We start from the raw sequence: 14276 nt of genomic DNA on the forward strand, positions 1-14276 counted from the left end.
ATTGAAATAACCACATGATTCATAACCTTAAGTCTATTGATGTGGTGAATTACATTTATTCATTTCCAGATGTTGAAACATTTATCCCTGGAGTGAACCCAACTTGATTGTGGTGCACTATCTTCTTAATAAGCTTTTTATGTGATTTTTAAGAATTTTATTAAGAATTTTTGTATCTATGTTCACCAGGGATATTGGTCCAAAGTTTTCTTTCCTTGATGCATGTTTTTCTGGTGTTGGTGTCAGGGTGATACTGGCCTCATAGAATAAATTTGGAAGAGTTTCATCCATATTACATGGAATACTTTGAGGAGAATTGGTATAAGTTCTTCTTTGAAGGTCTTGTAGAACTCAGCTGAGAATCTGTCTGATTCCAGGCTTTTCTTTGTGTGTAAACTTTTTGATGGTTTCTTCTATTTCATTGCTTGAAATTGATTTGTGTATGTCGTCTTGATTCAATTTGGGAGGATCATATGTCTCAAAAAATTTTTAAATGTTTTTGAAATTTTTTATTTGTTGGAGTATAGATTTTCAAAGTAGTTTCTAATTATGTTATGTATTTCAGTGGTGTTTGTTGTGATATTTCCTTTTTCATCACAAAGTTTGGATTTTAAATTATCTAACTTTCTCTTCATTACTGTGACTATCTATGTGTCTACTTTTCAAAGAACCAACTTTTTGTTTTGTTAATTATTTGAATTTTTTATCTTTAGTTTCAATTTCATTGATTTCAGATCTGATTTTAATTATTTTCTGTCTTCTACTTCTTTTGCTGTTGGTCTTCTTCTCTCTCTAGGGCTTTGAGATGTAGTGTTAGGTAATTTAGTTGTTTACATTTTATTCTTTCCTTTAATGCACTGCATACAATGAATTTTCCTTAGTATTGCTTTCATAGTGTCCCAGAAATTTTGATATGTTGTATTGTCATTCTCATTTACTCATAATAATTTTTATCTCTCCTTTATATTTTCTGTTATTCATGCTATATTAATAGCATATTATTTAGTTTCCAGGTGTTGGTGTATTTTCTGTTTTTATTTTGTCATTGATTTGTAATTTTATTCCCTTAGATCTGAAGGAACACAAGTAGTATTTCTATTTTTCAGATTTTGTAAGGACTGCTTTGGCATAATATATGTCCATTTTAGAGAAGGATCCATGTGATTCTGAGAATAAAATGTATTTGCTCATAGATGGATGAAATATTCTATATATATGTGTTAGGTTATTGATTGTGTTATTGAGTTGCATGGTTTCTTTGTTCAATTTTGTTTGTAATATCTATCTAGTGGTGACAGCGTGTGTTGAAGTCACCCAGAATTATTGTGTTGTGGTCTTTTTGGATCCTGGAATTTAGAAGAATTTTTTTGATGTACATAAATGTGCTGTTATTTGGGACATAAATATTTACAATTGTTGTCTTGCTGAATGACAGTCCCTCAGAAGTAAGAAAAGTTCTTCTTCACCTCTGACTAACTCTTGGAGTCCACTTTACCTGAATAACCCCCACATTTTCCTGAGTCTATGTGCATGGAATTTTTTTCTCATCCTTTCACCTTTAGTATATGGATATCTTTTTTCTATGAAATGAGTCTGTTGAAGCAGCATTCTTTTGGGTCTTTCTTTTTAATTCAATCTGCCAATCTATAACTTTTGATTGATAAGCTTAGGCCATTAACCTTCAGGTCATTTTTGAGATATGATTTGTATTTCTATAATTTTGGCTTACTTTTAGTTTTTAATGTAAGTTGGTTTTTCTTTTTTTTTTTTGGCTTTACATTTATGATACTTCCTTTGCTGACTTAAATTGTTATTTTCATTTCCTACTCATTAAATATTTTGCTGAGATGTTTTTTAGCATGGGTTTTCTATTTGCAAATTATTTTAACATTTGTTTATCATGGAAGAATTTATTTTATTAACAAATCTGAAAGTCAGTTTTGCTGGGTATAAGATTCTATGTTGGCAACCATGTTCTTTAAGAGCTTGAGAAAAGCTGTTCCAGCCCTTCTAGCATTTATTGTCTGGCTTGAGAAAAATGATGATATCTGTATTGGCTTCCCCCTATATGCAATCTGATGTTTTTCTCTTGAAACCTTTAAAATTCTATCTTTATTTGAATGTTAAGCATTTTCACTACAATATGCCTTGGTGTGGATCTGTTGCAATTTTGTACATTTGGTATTTGTAATCCTCTTCTATTTGTTTTCCATTTCATTCTTTAGGTTTGATAATTTTGGATACTATTTCATTGATAAGTTTATTCATTCTTTGGGTTATATCTCTGTGCCTTCCTCAATCCTAATAATTTTAAATTTGTGTTTTCATGATACATATTTCTTGAATACTCCAGTCATATTTCTTACCATCTTTTTCTTTGGTCAACTTTATTTTCTAGATTAAATATTTATCATCATTTTGTAAGTTCTTTCTTCCAAGTGATGAAGTCTTGGTGATGCTTTACATTGAGTTATTTGGTTTATTGTTTTCCTCACTTCAAAGATTTCTTTTTTTTTTCAGAATTTCTGTAAAGGTTAATTGGGGTCAAGTATAAGGGTTAAGGGGAGTTAAAAGAGGCAAGCACTCAGGATGGCAAGCAAGAAGTGACTCTCATGGGAAAGTCAGTCCAGTTTTTATCAATTCTGGGGTCATATCAAGATACCAGATTACATATAAATTTATCTTTGCCCATTCAGATCACATTTCTTGTTTTAGAGTCCACTAGTACCAAAGTTTATTTAATAAGATAATGTCTCCAGGACTCAAGGGCAGATGATTTGCAGAACATTCTAAGCCATTCATAGTGCCTTTTGTCCTGAGGAGATTGCTCCACTCAAACGACTTTTGCTCCTATATTGACTGATCTGAAATCCCTACAACTCAGCTTTTTGTTTTTTATATTCTTTTGAATAGACATGACTTGTCTTCTCATTAAGAAGGTGGAGGGAGAAAGTAAAGCAAACATTGGCAAATACAAGCACAGCATAATAAAGCATGTATAAATAAACATTCTTCAATGAATACCTGTTTATCCAGGTGAATTTTGGCAGACATGAGTTAACTAACCAAATAAATCCCAATCTCCATTGTTTTTCTACATCTTTACAATGTCTTTAATGTAGTTATTATATCAGTTAAGTTGAAACAATACATATTGTTAAAATCTTGGCATCATATATGATGTAAAAACAGCAAATAATAAATAGCATCCTGTTATCAAGAATAATTTGATGATACAAATTCCAGGAGAATAAACAATTTCTGCAAAGTATGGAGGTACCACCAAAGATACAATAACAGAGAAATAGCACAATAATGGCCAGCATGGTTATGCAATTTTGAGTAATTTGGCAAACAGAGCTGTAACCAAGTTTTTGGAGTACATTCTAAACCCATCTAGGCTAGCATTTGTTGAGCTGATGTTGTTAAATTTTTTATATTCCTCCAAGTCACTAGATAATTAGAAGACAGAGTGTCTCTTGGGCCTCTTGTTCTTATCAGAGTTCCTCCTTTGAATCAAGATCCACTTCATCCAGGATTAAATGCAATTTAGGAATCAGAATGTGAAGTCCTTGATGCCAACTCATGAAGATTGTCAAGTTTCACACATCTAGCAGGAATCCAGGCAGGACCTGTAGGAGCAAGAATAGCAGCATATCCTCTCTCCCAATTAATCAAAGGTGCAGAGTCCCACCATATGAGGTCTGGTGGAACTCAGTATTTTACATAAATCTTTGGTAGTGTATCCTGAGGTGCAAGTGCCTGTCCAAGGCAGAGGACCAGAGATGTGTATTATCTTCAAAATATACATTAAGAACACTTATTGAGAAGAAAATATTGACATGAGCATTATTACATGAGCAAGGCTAGGTCCCCTTTTTTCCCCCAAATGTGTATCTTTATTCAATTTGCAAGTTACACAGAAATGTATACAAATGCACAATTTTTCTTTTACATACATAGAATCACACTATTATATTATTTTGTAACTTGATTTTCCCTTTCAACAATATATCACATTTTTGTATTAACTATCTTACACGGTGTAATTTTAATGATTTCACTAAACCACTATGTAGTGGTATTATAATAATATTTGGCCAGTCACTTATTGGTCTATTTGGGTTTCCAATTTATTATTTTATAAATATGCTGCACTAAATATTCTGGTAGCTGACTCATGTGCAATATTTTTTTCTTTTATTAACAGGTACTGTAAACATAAGATAACTCAATAGAATACCAAGTACAAAATCAACATACAAAAATCAGTAGTTTACATATATTCAAAAATATTTAGGAAGATTTAATGGAAGAAAAGTTATCATATAAACAGTAGTAAAAATATATTCATATGTTTGCCAATAAAAAGATACCTATTAAAAATTCAAATTAAAATACCTCTGAAATATAGACTTTCTATAAATAGAAGGGCCATATATTTTGTAAATTAAAATGTAAATTTAACAATACCTTAATGAAAGCTTCAAGTTTTAAGGTATATCACCTGATGTTAAATTTAGTGAAAAAATAAACAGAAACAGTACCAGAACTAATACACATTAAGGCATTTTTTTAAAGCTTAAATATTTAAAAATATCAAACTGGTCTATTAGCAAAACAGAATGCCCTGAAGTAAGTACACTCAGATACAAGAGAAATTGAATATATAAAGAGGACATCATCTCAAATCACAGAGAAAAAGAAGTAGTCAATAAATGTTATAGGGATAAATAAAGTAATATCCCTGCCTCAAAATTTATATGCCATGATAAATTCCAGATCTAATTATATGATAATTGTTAGAAATACTAGTGGGGTGGGGGAGTCCTGATTGAAAGCATCCCATCTTTTTCATGTGTTTATTAATAGGTATAAATTCTTGCAGGAGTCTATGTTCATTTCTTTTTGGTATGACAAAGACAGGAGTATTAGGCTCTAGTGGAAGGCTCTATGTGCCCAAGTTTTAATGTTCTTCAACCAGCATTTTTAGTATGGTAAGTTTAGGCTCTAGAATGGACCACTGTTTACCCATATGTCATCTGAGTGCCCCACGGTATGTGAATGGGCTTCAGCTTTAGGAGGGGAGGAGCAGTGTCCTTTACAATTGGGGGTGCTGTGTGCCTGAAAGACCTATTTTGTCATGTACTATTATCTCATCATAAAAGGCCTTATCTGTTGTCAAAAAAGTATCCATCATTCCTAATTTATCTCATTCCCAAAGAGTGTTGGGAACATCAGTGATTCAGGAGCAAAATGTGCTCTTTTTGCCATTGAGGTCTTGCCAAATCACAGAGGAGGACTTGACTAGTGGGTTGGAGACCACCCACTCCTTGAATATTAGAACCAGCTGTTGTTTTCCATTGCATTTTTGAGGTCGTAGCAGTGTCAATGATGGTAATATCTGCTCCCATAGCCACTAGACACTTAATGGGAACTCTGTCTAAGTGGATGGTCATTCTAGGTTTTGTGTCCAGGATTGGCAATGTCCAACACACCTGGGGATATGCAGTGGTCCCTCTTACTTGTGAGGCTGAGGGTTGCCCTGTTTAAGTTTAAATTTTCCTTTTGTACTCCTTTGCCCAGTGATCCTTGTTTTTATTTAGGGCAAGGAGTTTTTGGTTTTGAAGGCTTATTATCTCACAGACAATATTTCACTATGTTCCTTTTTATTACAATTCCAGCATATAGGCCCCAACTTGTCAGGTGAGGGTTTTACTCCATGCTGAAGGGTCAGTTTATTGATTTCAGCTACAAGTTCAAGTCTGCAGCTTGCCATAGGAGTAACCACCTTCATAGCCGAAACCCATTTTGAGATTGAGTCATTCCTGACATGGGCTATGGCATTTTTTTTTAGTATTTGCCCCTTCCTAAGTCAATTGTTTTATCAAGGAATCCTGAGTGGGTTCAGATGGAACTGTCTTTACCACGGTCTCTATAATCTGTGACAAGAAGTCAGGAAACCATTCATTAGGGATTGTATTAAATTTTAAATAGTTCCTCGGCTTTTGGCGGTGTAGCAAGATTTAACTTGGTCAAAAAACATAAGGTTACCAATTTGTGACTGGGCTTGTGGGCTAAAATAATTCCTATGCCCAGCAAGCATGTCCAACATTAAGGGATATTATAAGCCAAATTATCTCTTGCAGTTTGTTCTGCTTCCTCCTCATAGGAGGCTTCCATTGCAAAAATTATGGGCAAGATAAACAGGCCTTGAGGACAGTAAGCCAATCAAAGGGAGTTTGAGGATTAGCTGACCATTGGTTAAGTATTTCTTCAAAGTAGGCAAGTCAGGACCAGAATCCTGAGATCTTCCTTAGAAGGGCAAGGTCTGGAAGTGGGTGGAGATCCAAGGTCTTTCATCCCCATCTGACCCAAATTGACTGGGTACGCTGTAAATGGATTCTTGGGAGAAAAAGAAGATCCTTTTAAAGTTTCCTGCTTGGAAGAGGGAACTGAAGAGAACTCTGGAGGGAGTGGGAGAGGACAATTACTCCAAGGGTACAGAGGGGAGGGGAGACAGCGGGAGGCCTTTATTACTTGGCAGGAGGCCTTTGATACTCAGGGGGTGGCCTTTGTCAGTATCTGCATCTGTCTCCTCCTCCTCAGAGTCACAACACTTGAAACGGAGGTTTGTGAAATACTACTCTTGTCATCTAGAGAATCATTGTGATTTTTAATAATATCTTCTGCTGAGGAGACCTGAAGGCTGGCGAATCGCTAGGAGAATTGGAATGAAAGTTTCCCGTGTGGAATAGCCATCATGAACTCCTCTTTTCCTAGCTAGGTATAGAACCTTCATCCAAATTTGGGGTTCCAAATGTTCTCAGGGCTAATTCATGGTGTAATGATTACTGATTCATTCAAAAAACAGTTTAGATCTTTTGGTTTCACCTTAAGCCCATGCTGCATGAGAAGTGCCTTTAAAACAGTGAGTTGTGGAGCTCTCTTTGTAGGGGAGCTTTCCTGTTTTTATGGAGTGTAGTCCCATGAAAGGGTGGTGTTGAGTTGCTGATTAGTGTAAACAAATCTCTCCAGAAGAAGGAGAATGACTATGAGGCAACCTGCAATGAGCAGTACCTAAGCCTAAATAGGGGCCCAGTGGGAAGACAAAGGGAGCCTATCTTCAGATATACAGAGAAGTGGGGGAAATTCTGTGAGTCGTTACATCACAGCTGTGTCCCGCACAGTGTCTCTGGTAAAAATCTCCACCGAGGGAGATCTGGTTCCAAATTCAGGATTATCAATCCCTCATGTTAATTTGCCAGGAGAATCAAAGGGGAAGGTAAAGCCTCTGTTGGGGGGGGCGCAACTTGAGCCAGCAGTGTTGTGTGCCTTCTCTTGGAGATTAGGACAATTAGGACAAACAGGGGAAAAAGGGGAGAAGCGGGGTCCTGTGCTTATCCTCACAGGACCATCAGCACACAGAACATGAAGGGGCTCTTACTGAATCAGGAATCAGGTGGGACTCTCCAATCCCAAGGAGCTGTGTAAGGAGGCACATGGGCAACAAATGTAGGGTGTGCCAGGCTAGCTCAGTTACAGGTAAGAGCTGGCAGAGTCAGAATCCAGACTCTGGGATTTGGGTAAAAGCAGGCTTCTGGCGAGCAACCTGCAAACTCACATATTTGCAGGAAAAACCATATTTTATAGACTTTTAACCCAATCACTATTTGCCATGGGGGATCAGACCACTAGGCCCTTATAGAGATTTCCTTGGAAACACTAGGTAAATTTGGGGGCAGTTGTTTACTTTCCTAAGTGACCAGAGTGGAATGCTCCTCTCTGTAGGGATTCCTGATGGGCATGAATGTGTGAAGGTTTTCTTTTGACACACTTGAGACATTCACAGCTGCTAGCCAAGACTTAGGATTTCTCCAAACCAGGCAATTGCTCTGACAATCCACAAATCCTGTTCAAAAGGATAGTTTTTATATTAGTTTCAGAGGCCATTTTCCATATTACATAAATTTGAAATGACTCAGGGAAACTTAATTTTGGATGCAAAATGATTGATAATATTTAGTATTAAAACCACAGGGAAACTCCTATAATAGTTATAAATGCTAACGTATGAATATTATGTTAATACTAAAGGACATAGTGCATACTAAGGACTTATGTGAGTGTCAGCAGTCAGTACAGTAAGGGAATAATTAGGGTTTTCAGTCACAGTGAGTGTATTATGTGTCAGGTTCCACAGTGAGGATTATGTGAGAGCTAGAGGCCAAGTGAGAATATTTTGTTAGTGAAAGAGGCCAAGTGTGGACATTCTGTGAGTGTCAGAGGCCAGAGTGAGGAGCATTATGTGAGATTCTTGGGTCCAAGTTACAATATGTGAGTGTAAGTGGTCAAATGAGGTAGGTTTTGGATTTTGTTTTGCTGAATATTCATGTGTGGAAAAGAATGATACTCAAATGATCTCAATCACACAAAATGGGATGTTGTATGCATATTCATGACCTAGAAGGCATGTCAAACTAAGCTGCTTGCAAATAAATAACTTTGTTTCTTGCTTGCATTTTTTATTTTTTCTCTAATTTATATTAACTTTAAAAAAAAATGCTATCTTTAAAAAAGATATCAAGTGAGGATTATATGTGAATGTGAGGGTCCAAAGGGCAAATATTTTGTGAGTGTTTTATGCCACAGTGAAGATAGTATGTAAGTGTCAGAGGTTAAGGGAAAGGAGTGGTCAGAGACAAGGCAGTAGCCAACTTCCAAGGGGCACAAGTCTTCACTGTTTTTGAAATCACCCTTGACATATGGATTGGAAAGGGGGAGACTGATTCCAGTTAGGATTCTATTATAATATTCTAGGTGAATGTCAGTGAGGATGTAAGGCTGTTCACAGTGGGACAGGGTCAGAGGAGATGAATCTGAGGGACTCAGGGAATGCCATCAGAGGACAAGGGACTAACTTGGTGTTGGGAGAAAGTGGAAGTTGTGTATGAAGAGTGTAAAGGACAGAGCAAGCTCCCAGGTAGAGTTAAGAGTTCATTTGGGGAGATCCAAGATGGCGGTCTAGAGGGAGGCGGTGTTCCTTGTCGCTCCGCAACGCCAGATTCAACCAGAGGATATCAGTTTCTCGATGAGGCAGTTTTTGCTGCTTATCGATCCCCTACTCTTTACCCATTTGTCTGCTGTGATGACCTGCAGTCTGCCAGCATATCGACGCCTTTTTTGAGAGCAGATTGCTCACTGTCAGGCATCTATCATCTGCCATTTGCCTGCCCCTCGCCTGTCCATGGCCTGCCTTACCCTATCCATCACCCAATGCTCGAGGTTCACCTCCCGATCGTAGGACAGCTGCCAGCAGAAAGACCACGTACCGCCAGGGGATAACCAGCTGCCTGCTGCTGCCTGGAAGTTCACTGTCACAGTACTTGCAGGTTTGATTACATGTGGCTGCCGCCATTTTGAGACAACAGCCAGGCCCCGTAGGACCCCTGGCTGGACTGACTGAGCCCCATCTCCAGGATCCCTCAGCCTGACCAATCACTCCCTGCCTTTGGGGCCCTCACATCAACTGACTGCTCCCTGCCGCCAGAACCCCCAGACCAACTGACTGCGCCCTATCACCAGGACCCCAGACCGACTGATTGCACCCGGCCTCCAGGATCCCACAACCACACCAAAACACGGGACCTTGAGGACCCCTGCCAGACCAACGGCATCCTGTCTCCAGGACTCCAGCTGACCACATCCACCTCTGAGCTGCAGCTCCCCTTGTGCCAACACATTTGGAAGCCAGAGCAGCCATCCTGGATAATCCTGGAAGCTGTAGCTCCGATCTTCGGGTAGGGCAAATCTCATTCTGCGACGCCTGCTGAAGGCTTGAAGCTCATTCTCAGGTACCTCTCATACATCAGGCTACTGAACACTGGGAGGTTTCATTACAATATGACTATTATACAGTAGATTTTCTTTTTTCTCCTTTTAAAAAAATAATTAAGTTTTTATTTCTTTACGTTTCTTGCTTTCTTTTCCTTCTGTTTACCTGTTCCCCCAGAGTCGCTTTCTCCCTTATTTACATGATGTTATTGTCCCCATAGGGGCCATTTGGTCTAGGTTTGCATACTGTCTGGTTTGGGCACTGCTAATATTGATCTCCCCTTAAAGAAAGGGTTTTGGATATCTATAGGGTCACTATAAGCCTATAGAGGGAAATGTGCAATGCCCCAGATCTGCAGTGCTAGAGGGGAAGATACATGAACAACATGAAAAAACAAGGGAAGAAAATGATCCAAACAAATCTAGATTCTATAGTAATAGAATCCAATGACAGTATGTTAGAAGAAATGTCAGAAAAGGACTTCAAATTATACAAGATCAACATGATTCCCAAAGCAAAGGATGAGATAAGAGAGCAAATGCAGGCAATGAATGATAATACCAATAAGCTGAAAGAGCACCTGCAGGAAGCAAAAGAACATTTCAGCAAAGAGATACAGATTCTCAAAAAAAAAAAAAAAAAAAAAAAAAAAAAAAAAAAAAAAAAAACCAAATGGAAATCCTTGAAATGAAGGAGACAATAAATCAAATAAAAACTCAATGGAAAGCATCACCAACAGACTAGACCACTTGGACGACAGAACCTCAGACAATGAAGATCAAATATTAATCCTTGAAAATAAGTTGCCCAAACAGAGAAGATGGTAAGAAAATCATGAACGGAAATCTCAAGAACTATGGGACATCATGAAAAAGACCAAATTTAAGAATTATTGAGATTGAGGAAGGCACAGAGATACAAACCAAAGGAATGAACAACCTATTCAATGAGAATATGATCAGAAAACTTCACAAACCTGAAGAATGAATGGAAAATCAAATACAAGAGGCTACAGAACACCAAATGCACAAGAATTCACAACAGATCCACACCAAGGCCATATTATAAGGAAAATGCCTAACATTAAATAAAGATAGAATTTGAAGGCCACGAGAGAAATGCCTCAGATTACATATGGGGGAACCAAGTACGGATAGCAGCAGACTTCTCAACCCAGACTCTTAAAAGCTAGAAGTGGCCTGGTACCAACATATATTGAAGCTCGAAGAACATGGTTGCCAACCAAGAATCTATACCCTAGCAAAACTAACCTTACAGTATTTGAAGATGAATAAAATCCTTCCATGATAAACAAAGTTAAAAGAATTTACAAATAGAAAGCCTGCACATGCAGAATGTTCTCAACAAAATATTCCATGAGGAGGAAATGAAAACAGCAATGTAGATCAGCAAAGGGAGGAAACTACCTTAGAGAAAAACCATTCAAAGGAGAAACCAAGTCAACTTAAAACCAAAAATAAGCCAAATGACTGGGGAATACAAATCATTTCTCAATAATAACCCGAACGTTAATGGCTTAAACTCATCAATCAAAAGACATAGCTGGCAAAAATGGATTTAAAAAAAAACCCAACAATATGCTGCCTCAAGAGACTCATCTCATAGAAAAAGACATCCACAGACTAAAGGTGAAAGATGGGACAAAAAAACCTAATACCACCACAATGGACCAAGTAAAAAAGTGGGGGTTTCCATCCTTATATCAGATAAAGTGGACTTCAAGCCAATGTTAGTCAGAAGGGATAAAGAAGGACATTTAATACTGCTGAAGGGAACCATAAATCAGGAAGACATAACGATAGTAAATATTTATGCCCCAAACAATGGTGCATCCCTATATATCAAACAATCCTTCTCAATTTCAAGAATCACATGGACCACAACACAATAATTCTGGGTGATTTTAATGCACCGCTGTCACCACTAGATAGATCTTCCAAACAAAATCCATCCAAAGAAACCATAGAACTTAATAACACAATCAATAACCTAGACTTAATAGACATATATAGAATATTCCATCCATCAACAAGCGGATACACTTTCTTCTCAGCAGCACGTGGAACCTTCTCAAAAATAGACCATATGTTATGCCACAAAGCAACCCTTGGGAAATGCAAAAAAATAGAGATACTGCCTTGTATTCTATCAGATCATAATGGACTGAGAGTAGAAATCAATGACACGTAAAGAAAGGAAATTCCTCCAACACTTGGAGACTAAATAATATGCTATTGAAGAAAACATGGATAACAAAAAACATCAGGGAGGAGATTAAAAAATTCTTAGAGGTCAATGAGAATGATGATACAACATATCAAAATCTCTTGGGACACTATGAAAGCGGTTCTAAGAGGAAATTCATTGCATGGAGCACATTCCAGAAAAGAATGAAAAGTCAGCAATTAAATGACCTAACATTACAGCTCAAAGCCTAGAAAAAGAAGAACAGAATAACAGCAAAAGTAGTAGAAGAACAGGAAATAATTAAGATTCAGAGCTGAAATCAATGAAATTGAAACAAAAGAAACTATTCAAAAAATTGACATAACAAAAAGTTGGTTCTTTGAGAAAGTAAACAAAATAGATAAACCTTAGCCACACTAACAAAGAGAAGGAGAGAGAAGACTCAAATTACTAAAATACATGATGCAAAAGGAAATATCACAACAGACACCACTGAGACACAGAACTAATGAGAAGGTACTTTGAAATCTGTATTCCAAACAAAATAGAAAATACCAAAGATATTGACAAGTTTCTAGAGACATATGCTCCACCCAAACTGAACCAAGAGGACATACATGATTTAATCAGATCAACATGAAGCAATGAAATAGAAGAAGCCATTAAAAATCTACCATCCAAGAAAGCCCAGGACCAGCACGGATTCTCAGCTGAGTTCTACAAGACCTTCAAAGAAGAACTCATTCCAATACTTCTCAAAGTATTCCAGGAAATAGAAAAGGAGGGTACCCTACCGAACTCATTCTATGAAGCTGATATCACCCTCATACCCAAACCAGGAAAAGACACATCAAGGAAAAAAATTTTAGACAAATATCCTTGATGAATATAGATGCAAAGATCCTTAACAAAATATTGGCAAAACCATATCTAAAAACATATTAAGAAAATTATGCACCACGATCAAGTGGGGTTCATTCCTGGAATGCAAGGATGGTTAACATCCATAATCAAAAAACGTAATCCATCATGTCAATAGACTTAAGGATAAGAATCATAGTGGTTATTTCAATTGATGCAGAAAAGCATTTGACAATATACCACACCCTTCATGCTGAAAACACTAGAAAAAATAGGGAAAGTAGGAACATACCTGAACATCGTAAAGGTTATTTATGCTAAGCCCATGGCCAACATTATTCTTAATGGAGAAAAACTGAAAACATTCCCTTTAAAAACAGGAACAAGACATGGATGTCGCTCTTTCACCATTTCTATTCAACATTGTCCTTGAAACTCTATCCAGAGCAATTAGGCAGACTAAAGAAATAAAAGGGATACAAATAGGAAAAGAGGAACTTAAACTCTCACTATTTGCTGATGACATGATTCTATATTTAGAGGATCCAAAAAACTCCTCCAGAAAACTTCTAGACCTCATCAATGATTCAGCAAAAATAGCAGGCTATAAAATCAACATGCATAAATCTACAGCATTTTATACGCAAGCAATGAAACAGCTGAAAGGGAAATAAGGAAAACAACTCCACTTGCATAGCCTCAAAAAAAAATAAAATACTTGGGTATCAATCTAACCAAAGAGGTAAAAGATCTCTACAATGAAAACTACAAAACACTGAAAAAGAAATGAAGGAAGACCTTAGAAGATGGAAAGATCTCCATGTTCTTGGATTGGCAGAATTATATTGTCAAAATGGCCATACTACCAAAAGTGCTATACAGATTCAATGCAATTCCAATTAAAATCCCAATGATGTACCTCACAGAAATAGAGCAAGCAATCATTTAATTCATCTGGAAGAATAAGAAACCCAGGAATAGCTAAAGCAATCTTTAGCAGGAACAGATGAAACAGGGGGTATTTGCAATACCAGAACTTCAACTATACTACAAAGCAATAGTAACAAAACGCATGGTATTGATACCAAAATAGTAGATCAATGGTACAGAATAGAGGACACGGACATAAACCCAAATAAATACAATTTTCTCATACTAGACAAAGGGGCCAAAAATATGCAATGGAGAAAAGATAGCCTCTTCAACAAATGGTGCTGGGAAAACTGGAAATGCATATGCAACAGAATGAAGTTAATCCCTATCTCTCACCCTGCACAAAACTCAACTCACAATGGATCAAGGACCTTGAAATCAGACCAGAGACCCTGCATCTTATAGAAGAAAAAGTAGGTCCAAATCTTCAACTTGTTGG

The sequence above is a fragment of the Sciurus vulgaris genome, assembly GCF_902686455.1.
Source record: "Sciurus vulgaris genome assembly, chromosome: 13".
Classification (NCBI taxonomy): Eukaryota; Metazoa; Chordata; class Mammalia; order Rodentia; family Sciuridae; genus Sciurus; species Sciurus vulgaris.